The following is a 12,363-nucleotide window of genomic DNA, read 5'->3' as shown; positions in this document are numbered from 1 at the left end:
ATTTTAAAAATGAACTGCACTATTTAAAATAGAAACCTGAGATCTTTTTAACATTGCAGCTGAGTTAAACAAATAATCTTTCCACCATTTCTAAGCAGTACATGTAGTTAAAAATACATTTATACATATTATTTTTAAAAACCTAGTTAACTTTAAAATATGTAAGTTTTCTTGTCGTTTAGGGTTCTGTGAAGCTGATCATCAAGAGGGTTGCAAATCATTGGTGGTTTCTATTTTCAGATTTCCACATCCCGGAGTAATTTGCTTTAATTTCACCCAATTTAACCTATACTTCACACCATCACCATTCAGCTTTAATAGCTATGTTCTATGCATAAGAAAAGCAGATAAATGTCCACAATTAGGCTGCAAATGATTACAACTAGTTAGGGCTTTATGAAGACAAAACTTAAAGGACTATGGCGCCAAACAAAGCCACAAAAGACGGCTGAAAATGCTGTCTCAAGAAGTCAAGTCTACCATGGCATTTGATTTATCACTTTAGTTGATTTTTACTTATTTTTAATATGTTGGCAGGTGTGCCTACTCTGAGAAATATTCGTTAAAAAATATAAGTGCTAAAAAAGAAATAAGAATATTAGTGCTCTGTAATTTATTTTGGTTCTTAATTTACTTGCTGCTTTGAATTTCAGCATACATACAGATTGAGTCTTTTATAAAAATTTGTTAAAATGTTAGCATTTTTTAAGATGATGGAAAGATCATTTAAAATGTACTGACATGTCTTATCAATGCATTTGTGAAATTAAGACTTTTCTGAAATGTTTATGTATGTGTTGAATGAGACTATCAGACATATAGTGAAAGTATAGTTTTATAATTCTGTATAGAATTCATTTCTAGATACATCTTAGTATGCAAAATATAAGCCTATGAAGAATTACTTACATGTAATGTTATTTGTTTATATTCATATATAAAAGACTCAGAAATTGTTTTAATTCTATTTGCATCTGTTGTGTTTTCCTTCTTTGATGTATGTTCTGGTTGATGTTTAGTGCATAGGATTGTTTTACAACATGAAGAATTTGTTCATGATTAAAGTTTTTAAAATGCCATGACATTTTAGTGTAACATTTTATAATTTTATTAAAAATTGATTTACTTCTTTCTACAAAGTCAAATTTGTCATTTTGGTTAAGGTATTTCTGTATTTTTAAAAAATTATTTATTGTTTTTAGATATATTTGACAGCTGGGTGTATTTTGACACATTATTTTTATACAAGGTAGAACTCATTAAAATTCTGATCCCTTTCTTGTGGTTGAATATGTTGTGGAGTTACACTGGTTGTGTATTCATATATGAGCATAGGAAAGTTATGTCTACTCCATCCTACTATCTTTCTTATTCTCATGGTGTCTCTGTTTTTAATGCAGGAAATCTCAGTTAAAAGACTGTATCCCGATTTTTTTTCAAAATTTTCTGATTATTTCAATCATGGTTTGATGTATTTTCTTTAAATATTTTTTTATAATAAATATAAACAACAATCTAAAAAGATTTTCTTTTAGTGTTTCAGTTTTAGTCACTTTGTTATGTATTCTTGCAGTAATTCTGTATAGATACGAGTAGCAATACTCATGGAAAATAATTTATAGTTTTTGTATAGATTATTCTTTTTTAATATTTCTTAAAATATTTTTTTAGTTGGCAGTGGACCTTTATTTTATGTATTTATATGCAGCATTGAGGATGGAACTCAGGGCCTCACATGTGCTAGGCAAGTGTTCTACCACTGAGCCACAACCCCAGCCTCAGATTATTCTTATTATTCAAACACTCCCCATTTTAAAAATGTAACGTTCACTATTCTATGACAGGTAACTTACTTAAGATGTGTTTTAGATAAACTTTGTTTTCTTAAATCACAATTAAATAATATCTGCTCGGTTTTTGTTGCTTAGAAGCCAAAAACAGATCTGGATTAAAACAATCCAAGTGATTTTGGTTTTTATACACATGTAACAAACATGTGTAGGTATGCACACAGTTGTTAACTTTAAAAATAATGCTCTGAAATTAATAGTTTAGGTAACTTTGTTGATAAAACAGGGGAAAGTAGACCAAAACTTACCTTTAAATATCCTTATTTTAAAGAATAAAGAATATTACAAAGTAGAACAACATAGCCATGCCAAGACAATACAAGCTACACAGCATCACAGTTGTATTAAACTAGTTTCATATGCTATATCATAAAACTTTCAGTCCAATCAGCAACTAAATTTAAATACTGCAAATTGTAGCAGCAAAACAATAATTCTGCTGATTAGCCCCTTTCCATTTCTTGTAAGTGAACTGTTTATGCTGTTGAGTACCTTTTGAAAAAAGAAAAAGGCAAAACAGCCTTGATTAGTCAAGGAGTAATTGGATGACTTGATTTTAGCAAGAGAATGAATTGGTTGATGATAGCCTGTAACTAAGTGTAGTGGTTCTGTTCAGATGAATACATAACATACAGTCATCAGATCTTGACAGGTATAACATATAAGCAGTGCTAAAAATCTTGTGGTGGAGGTGATAGAATGGAAATGCAAGGCAATAAGTTTTCATGAAGTCTTTCACTGGAAAATTTGAGGCGATTCTTAAAGGAGCTTAGAGAAACATCAAAAATTTTGGTTTCACATGTATGAAGACACGAATTGGGTGTCAACATACTTTATATACAAACAGATATGAAAAATTATGGTATATATGTATAATAAGAATTGTAATGCATTCCACTGTTATTTATTTTTTTAAATCAATAAAAGAATTTTTGGTTTCAATTTTACATTGGGGGTTAGGAGGTTGTCTTTATTACTGTAATCCATGTTTTATGCTCTAAAGACAAAATAGTTGTGAAGACAAAAGAGCTAGTAGAATCATATAACTTTTTTCAGGGGGATTAGTGATATTATATCATTTCACTTTATTTTTTTAATTTTTTTTTTTTTTAGTTTTAAGTGGACAGGGCATCTTTATTTTACATTTATGTGGTGCTGAGGATTGAACTCAGTGCCTCAAGCATGCTAGGCAAGCACTCTACTACTGAGCCACAACCCCAACCCCATATCATTTCACTTTAATTGAAGATCATGGTAATTAGTAGAGCCATGTGAAAGCCTTAAAACATTAATCATATTCATATTTACTGTTTAAAGTATCAGTTATGCCTTAACTCTTTGTACACTGAATTCTTCTTTATGATTTCCTGATTATTGCTAAGACTGTATCTGAGTTTATATTAATGAAATGGCATAAAGCAAATTTTTAAAAATTCATTCATTTGTAACTAGTATTCTTACACAAATCCAGTTCTACTGCCCCCCTCTTCCCAAAAGAATATAACACAGTAACCACCCCTTCTCTGCTACAGTGTTTTCTGGGTCCAGAAGTTTCAGTTACATAAAATGTGAGGTTACTTTTTCACCAGATGACTGAAATGACAGGGGTAAACCTGCACTGATAGCTACAGGGGTGTGATGGATGTCACAAGGTTCAAGCCCATCCAAATCCATTCTGGTTCTGGCTTTGATTTGGCACCACCTGGTGGTGATTGTTTGCTCTGGCTTAACTATCAGTGGTGATGACGATCTTGTGACCTGTCAAGGACTTTAAGATGACAGTAGGCATTCTAAAAATCCCTCCTTTTGTTGGGCCAATTAGAATGGGTTTCTTGGAAAGATTAGTGGGGTGCAGTGACCCACCTTGTACAATCCACAACCAAAGAATGTATTTGCTTGCCTGTTCTTAATCTCTCCAGGCCTTATGCTTCCTTTCATGTTTCTAGTCCCATTTTAGAACAGTAGGTTATTGTATTTAGGGATGTAATTATTTTGTGAAGCATGTTGTCTGGTTTTAGGATATCTATTTTTCATAGTACTGTATGTTTGGATCCAAGGATGTGATCCCCATTGTGTAAAGTGGATGTAGTCAAACCCTCTCTGGCACCATATATTCTTGGTGAGTCCTCTCTTTTACATTCCTTCTATTTTGTCTTCTGTATCCTAGAAAACTCAGTAAAAGTCAGAATCCAGTGATATTATGAACAAAGGCTATAAAATGGTTATTTTAAAAATTAATAGCCAGCCATTTACTTGACTGATTAATACCTGTCACTGTTTACATTTTCAAGCATTTAAACACCAGTTTCAAACTCAAGCAAAGACAATATTTATTTCTTCTCACAGCATCAGTACACTTAAATATGGGATTAAAAAATAATTTGTACTTCCATCAAAACCTGTATGTGAATCTGAATCTAAATTTCAAATGGCTTCTGTATAACACTAGTGTTCCACTTTGAAACCTTGAGGCTTTTTTTCCCCCATCAACTTGTACTGAATACTGACTCCCTGTCTCACCTTCCACTTGGGTTTACTTTCTTTTATTTATTATGTGCTGATTGTTCTACCTTATTAGATTGTAAACATCTTTGAAAGCAGACACTGATCCTACTCAGCTTTTTTTTTTTTTTTATGTACAGAGGGGAGAGGGGGCTTGGCCCTTTTTGGCAATCACTTTCCTCATGGTGGCCAGGACATTTCTTAGCTTTACTTGCCCTCTCGGCATGAACGTGTGTCCCCACTCTTTTCTTGGGAACTAGAGGGTGTCCTTGGAGACCCAGAGCAGCTACATGAGGTACTGCTCTCATAGGGCAAAGCTGAACACTTTTAGGATCATTCCCACACAAACTTGATATGCTTGATAAGTCACCCATGGCAACAGCTATGCCTCTGTTTGCTCATGTTCTCTGCCTCCTTCAGGCCTACAGCCATTGGGTAGCATGACTGCTGCTCCTCAGTGTTAATTCAGTTTTGTATTTTTAAGATTTGGCCGTTTTCCTGTTTTTTGCTTTTTTTTAAATTGTTGTTTGGTCCTGGGGAATTCAACCTGGGGTGTTTTATCACTGAGCTATGTCCCCAAACCTTTTTAGTTTTTTAAATTTGAGACAAGTTCTCACTAAGTTGCTGAGGGCCTTGCTAAGTTGCTGAGACTGGCCTTGAACTTGGGATTCTCTCACCTCAGTCTCCCAAATTGCTGGGATTACAGGTGTGTGCCACTATGCCCAACTCATGTCATTTTTTAGTACTCAACAATCCACTACTCTGTGATCAGTCCGTCTGCAAGCTTTATGCATCTTATACATAAATAACAGAATCATTTAAAGGGAGTGTGGGCAAACAAGTGAGCAAAAGCAGGATCACAAGAACACTTCTCTGGAAATCTTCATAGGCATTTTATAACCTAAAAGAATATCCATCACCAATAGTTGAGTTCAGATGTGAAGAGATAAAGTACTGGAAACTGCTTATGTCTGCAGTCTATAATAAGTTTTGTGCTTTCCTTCTTTGTTAATTTATGTGGTTGATATGCTTAGCACTGGTTTCTTTGAAATGTTTGTTGTATATCTTACCATGTGCTGTGAAATTTATCCTTTGTTGTGCTACATGTTTAGCTTCATCTAGACTCTATAGTCCCTCTCTAACAATTTTTTAAAAAATTCTGAGTGCTAGTAAATGCTTGAAGTATTTATTCACTTATTGATTCCTTTATTCATTACTTTATTCCCAGTTGTGTATCAACTCTGATCAAGGCATTGATTGATGGGAACCAGACAGACATTTAGGATGGTCTTGGGTTGGCGGGGGCTGGGGAGGGCACAACATAATTCTAGGGTTTAGGTACCTAGGAGTAGAGTCACTTGTTCTAACACTAGATGTACTTGCTACAAATCAAATAAATAGATTATTGTAGCAATTCAAATATAGGGTATGCTCAGAGAATGTATTGTCATGGAGATGTCATTTTGGTGACATTTAATTAAGGCTGTGAACGAGACTGTACATACTGTATATGCAAGTTTTTGAAAGGCAGAAAAGGGGAGGAAGAACATTTCCATTAGAAGGATGAGTAACAGCATGGAAGTTAAAAAACAGAAATGCCAACTCAGATCAACAGTGTGGTATTATGGGTATCAACATTAGAAAAGTTAAAGCTCTGATTTGCTGTTTAGTCTGTTTCTTGAATGACGGCAACTTTATTTGACCCCTTCATTGATTGCTAACAGTACTGGTACTGGGGAATTCAACCCGGGATGCTTTATCACTGAGCTATGTCCCCAAACCTTTTTAGTTTGGTTAAGAATTTTTCTAGTTTTTGTTAATATCTATCTCTCTTTGCCTTTTTTCTCCCTTACACTACTCCTTGGAAAGATTTTTAAAAAATGAATTTTCTCAGAAACCATTTTTTAGGGTAATATGTTTAACCTAGAAGTCATATTTAGGGCAATATATTTAATAAGCATCATTTTTACTGTAATTTATTCCAAAGAAGTTTCTGCAGCTCTTCTGCAAGTCAGGGATGGCAGGGATCTGAACTTCTCCAGAATTGCTTTGTAGATGGAGTGATGTTAAGCTATGCATTTTAAGGATGGATGTAATTTATAAGAGAAAACGCATATCTTTAAGGCATCAAAATAGGAATAGACAATAAATAATACAATGACAGATGGGAGGAATGTTCAGGGCTTACAGAGAATTTGGCTTGAGGTAAGGATTTGTGGACAGTGGGTGGTAGTGAAAATGGAAGGTGGCATGGGCCAGATTATACAGGGATTTTTTTCTACTGGCAGAAAACCAAATAATTGTTAGGAAGTTAGTGAGATAGTTATCGAGAAGGGTAAATATAGCAAAAGCAACTGGGTCAATATAGTTATCGAGAAGGGTAAATATAGCAAAAGCAACCGGGAAGTAGAGCAGAATCTCAATTAGTAATAATTCAAAATATCATTGATTAAATTTGCCTTTTACACATTTAAAGTGTCTATCATGTAATATAGAATAAGAAGTGAAAATCTTGTTGAGAAATGAATGCTAGTTCTCATTAAGGTACTTCTTTTCTGCCTACTTCTTTGGAAAGAGTTGATATGTTACAGCAACTAAAAATGTAAAATCTTTGAGCAATTGAATATAATTAAGTACAGGTGTTGACTCTAGGTTATAATTCCTAACTTTTAAGTGACTGTAAGGATTCCTTAATGGTACGGATGTCTAATTATCTACAATATAAGTATAATACCAGTAACTATTAGGCAGAAGTTTCTGGTGTTCTATACATTTAAAAGAATTATATTGTATAATATTGTAATGTATTGCTTCTTGTTGGTTAAATGATATCAGTCATAACCAAAAAGCTTTTTTGCTTGATGCTACACTGATGTAAGTTCCAATTTTAACATTTTTTCCATGTCTTTATCTCATCCTTCTTACCCAATTTTTTTTATTCACTGCTTTTAAAATATTGTTTTTAGTTTAAATGAACTCTTAAATTTTGGAGAAAATAATTAACAAGATTTTTGGTGGTTTTTTTTTTTTTGTCAAGATGTCAGGGACTTTATCTTAAGACTAGAGTTTTGAAGTACATCTGAAAATTGGGTCTTAAACTGCACTTCTAAGTCAGAGCACTTAGAATGCGCAATAAATAACTTACATTCTCCTTTCCTCTCCTGTGTAATAATTTTGTCATTCATTTATGAAAAATAAATAATAACTTGCATATTGCAGTGTTTATGAATGACACTATAGATGTTAAATAAATCGCCAATGCAAGTATGGCTCTCTTAGAGAGCTTGCCTAGTATGCCTGAGGCTTCAGGTGTGATCCTAGCACTACAAAAAACAAATAAAAACTCCCTTCTCTTTAAATATTAATGAGCTTCTAAGTGTGGTGGCACACACCTATAGTCCTAGCTATTCGGGAGTCTGAGGTGGGAGGATCAGTTGAATCCAAGAGTTTGAGACCAGCCTAGGCAACCATAGTGACATCACTTTACACACACACACAATTATAAAGAAGTTGGGAACCAGAGTTTAGACATAAGATGGGACTTGGCATTGAAGAATGGTCAAGAAATTCAAAGATTCAAATTTTGTTTTGTTTTAGAAGAATATTCGTCTTGATTTTTAACATTGTATTTAATAATTTGTCTTCTGGTTTAGAAATGTAGCCCCAAGCCTTTTACTGATTTTGGTGGAACTCTTGATTACAGCATAGATATTCCCAACATTTACTATTTTTTTCCCAACATTTACTATTTACAGGACGAACTGGAAAGTAATATGAAATAATGTAGCATACAGGATATCCTGAAATTTTGAATTATTAAGATCTTCACATTTGTGTAATATTTTTCTCTCTCTCTTTTTTTTTTTAGAGTCTATACTTTGGTTACATAACACCTTTTGTTTTCATACCTGATTTGGGCTTTTAATTTTACATGCATTGACTTTACAATAATGAAAATAAAGACCTTTTACTTGAAATCTTATGGTGATTTTTCTCCCTCCTCTTCCCCCTTTCTCTCTCCCCTCACCTCCTACTTATTGATTTTCTCTAGATAACATTGTTTTCTTTAGTTCTCTCACTTTTTATCCTGTCTTTTTGTCTCCTCTCAATATCCTAGTGCAATTCTTCTCAATATTTGAAGTACAGCAATTCCCTTTTACCTGGTTCCCTATTTCTGGTCTTTTAAAAATGTTGCTTTCTGTTTATTACTAATATAAGAACTGTTGTTGGCTCCCTAGTGACTAGCAGATGATATCCAGACTTAACACTGATATCTGGACTCCCTGTCCTGCACCCATACCTGATGTAATGAATGTTTATCTTTTACTTCTCTCCAATACAATTTCTCACTATGACCAATGAGTTTTGTTTATTTAATACTTTTATTTCTTATCCAATGCTTTTCCCTGTTACTTGTCATGTCCTTTAACTTATTTACCTATACTAACATTTTTTCATTCTTAAAGGCTTTGCTGATTACCTATTATTAATTATATTTAAGGTCCTTGCTAGTGAATGTTGCTCTCCCTTTTTAATAGGTTAGTTTGTTTTCCCAACTAGATTATATGTTATTAAGACCAAAAATCCTATTGTTTTGATCTTTGTTTTTAGTTCTTACAGACTTAGCACACTGATGGATGTACAAGGGAGCTTTCTTCATTGAGGAAACTTAAATTTAGCAAGGCATTGCTTAGTTAATATTAATTAATTGGTTTGTATATGTGTTGAGAGCCTGGAAGTTAATATACCAAATAATTCTTTATCTCTGCATTTTATAGTGGTATAGAGTATAGAAAAAACACAAGTCATATAGATCCATCTTGACCCCATATCCTCTTATTCACCACAAAACTCTAAACATGCTATTTGGCATATTAAAGTTTCTGTGACAGATGGTTTATAAAATATTGCTGTAAAGCTTATACTTATACAGCAAGAAAAGATACACCAGGTGTTTTACAATGTACTTTAGTTGTCTAGCCAAGGATGTTTTCTTTGAAAACTGAATACAACCTAAATGTATGAACTGATACACAGCAATTCGTTTTCTGAAGACCTGGATTTCAAAATATATTTTTATTTCTGATTATATAAATAAAACTGTGAAGGACTTTATGGAATAAAACAGGCTTTTGTGAATTGAATAAACCAATCAATTTTCAGTCCATTTGTAATCACTGAAAATAGCCAATTCATCATTTAACTCACAACTTTAGTATAAACATTGATACTTTGCATTTTTTCACTTCGTGAATAGATCTTATATTAGAAATAATTTATATAACTAAAAAGTCTTTTGGTTTCATTTTATTGTTGCCTCAAAATATACTGGAAACACAGAAGAATTCTATGGAAATTTTCTTAGAATGTAAAAGGGGTAGGTAAGAGAAGAGAGTTAAGAGACATCAACATTTATGTGGAAGTACAGCAAGAAAAGAAATGACCTAGGGACTGGGATTGTAACTCAGTGGTAGAGTGCTTGCTAAGCATTCCTGAATCCCTGGGCTCAACCCTAGTATCACAAAAATAGAAAAAAAGAATGACCCCAAAATAAATGGCTAGAGAAAATAGCAGAAAATCAGGAGAATATGGTTTAAAAGGAGCAATGAAAGAGACTTTCAAAGCTCTGAAGTTAGATGCTACCGAACAGTCACTTCCTAAAGAATAGCTGTTTGATTTAGCATTATGAGGCTAAATCAGTGGGGTCCTTTCTGAGATTGATTTCTGGTAGCGATGTAGAGGCAAATGCCAGACTACAGTGGGTTGAGTTATAAATAGAAAATAAAGAAGTGGAGAGAGTATGCATAGACAGCTTTTCAGATAGTATGGCTCTGAACTGGAGGAAAGTAAACAGTTGCTGGAGTGGGACTTAATGTCCAGGGCGACTGACATAATCGATTTTATGCAGAATCTTAAGCTACTTGAATGTTCTTGGAAAAGTTTTAATGAAAATAGAGATGATGCAAATAGAGGAGAAAGAAGCGTAATAGATTGAGGTCTCAGGAAATACAAGAAACATTTCATTTACAGAGTAGCTTTTGTGGGAAGGAATAGGATCCAGAACAGAAATGGTAGAGAGATTGACCAGGGATAATAAATAGTGTTTTCCTTTTTACTGCTGGGAATAAGAAAAGATTGAGGAAAAACAGAAAGGAGATTTGGTTCTCTACAAATGACATGATTTTTCCTTATGAAGTGAGAAAGACTAGGTCATCTGCCAGGTAGCAGAGGAGAAGGGGAAAGCATAGGAAATGAGAGTGAAATCAAGAAGGTTTGAAAAAAGGACATACTTTGTTGTGAAAGGAAACATGATAGGATTCCTGGATAAGAACTCTTTGTGATGGAATATAATTTAAGCCTAGTTTATGGGTAATTTTCTAACAATCATTTGAAAAATAAAGATTTATACTTGCTACTTGTGTTTTAAAATGAATGTCTTGGGGGCTGGGGTTGAGGCTCAGTGGCAGAGCACTTGCCTAGCATGTGTGAGGAACTGGGTTCAATTCTCAGAACCACATATAAATAAATAAAATCAATATTTTTTAAAAAGTAAATAGTTTTTAAATAAAAACAAAAGAATGATTTGTTTTTGTAAAAAAAAAGTGTGTTCATTATAAAAAGTTAAAAGTGAGACACAACTATGACAAAGAAGTTTGACTAAACATAATATATATGCTTCCAAAAGAATCACAGTCACTAACTCCTTCTCTGTTACCTACTTGGTTAAAAATTGAGGATTGTAATGAAGAAATTACCATTTTAAGTCTGCTAATGCACTGTAAAAATATTGTTGAAAACATCACTATAGTCAGTCATTGGGCCCTATTTTTCATTCTGAATGTCATTGACAGCTATTATTTCTATAACTGACCAGGTTACTAATTTTGCTTAGATTGCCAGGAAGCTAATTTTTATTTGTTTGTTTGGTTGTATCATTTGTGTAAGATGCCTCAAATCATCACAATAAATAAATGAATAATATGCTTTGGGGGGGGGGGGTCCATTGTGCTTATTCTTATTAGTAAAATATAATACACCTCATTATTTCTGACTAATTTTGTTTATATGAATTTGACATTATATAAGGCGATAGTTATATACCAAAAGTACTCAAATATTATTTTAAATACTTATATTCTAATTGCAATAATATACTTATTATTACTGAATAATCCACATTAGGATACAAACAACTTCATTATTTTTAATTCTAGGAAGTTATATTCTAAAACCCTCTCTCTCTTCTCATTTTACTACTGAGCTACATTCCAACCCTTTTTATTTTTTATTTTGAGACAGGGTCTTGCTAAGTTGCTTCGGGCCTCACTGCGTTGCCATAGGCCTTGCTAAGTTGCTGAGGCTGGTCTTGGTCTTGTGATCCTCCTGCCTCAGCCTCCCAAGTTGCTGGGATTACAGGCATGTGCCACCATGCCTGGCTATTTTAAAATTCTTTGTAACCTGTCTTTAGAACATCCAAGTCTTTGGTATCTAAGAATGAACTATATTTACTGTTCGTCTTACCAAACTCAAGGAAACTCTTATAATTTCTATGATACCTCTCTTGAAAGTAAAGATACTTTATGTTAGAAAATATATTGTTTGGGGAGTATAATCAAATTGGTAATTTTAATAAAATTAATTTGTTTATAAATGTGTTTATTGTTTTGTGGATATATCATTGCTTTCTGTTTATAATATTTCTTCATATTTGTTCATTTTTTTGTGATACTGTTCTTTATCTGGTAATTTGAGTAAATCCCAGTTGAATTATGTTGCCACATTATGTCTTCAAAAGGGCATAAAGTCAGTACACATGCTTCAGTAATATCTGGTTGTTTTACCCTTATGTTTCCAGTTGGCAATTTGAAATTATGGCTTCAACTGCACTTTAAATATGTGATAATAGCATGTGTTTCTAATAAGGGCCAGCACCATTTTGTTCAGATAGTGTGAATGGTTGTCACTCATATATGACAAATGCACCTTCATCTGCTTCTTTGATAGCCCCCTA

The 12,363-nt window shown here is 33.3% G+C and overlaps 1 protein-coding gene across 1 annotated transcript in view; it reads left to right on the top strand.

The window, feature by feature from the left end:
• The window catches only part of Ola1 (Obg like ATPase 1), a 149,598-nt gene that overhangs the window by 75,955 nt on the left and 61,280 nt on the right, over positions 1 to 12,363 (top strand). The window lies entirely within an intron of this gene.

The sequence above is a fragment of the Marmota marmota genome, unplaced genomic scaffold, assembly GCF_001458135.2.
Source record: "Marmota marmota marmota unplaced genomic scaffold, marMar, whole genome shotgun sequence".
Taxonomy (NCBI): Eukaryota; Metazoa; Chordata; class Mammalia; order Rodentia; family Sciuridae; genus Marmota; species Marmota marmota.
This window is presented reverse-complemented; position numbering and strand designations above follow the sequence as displayed.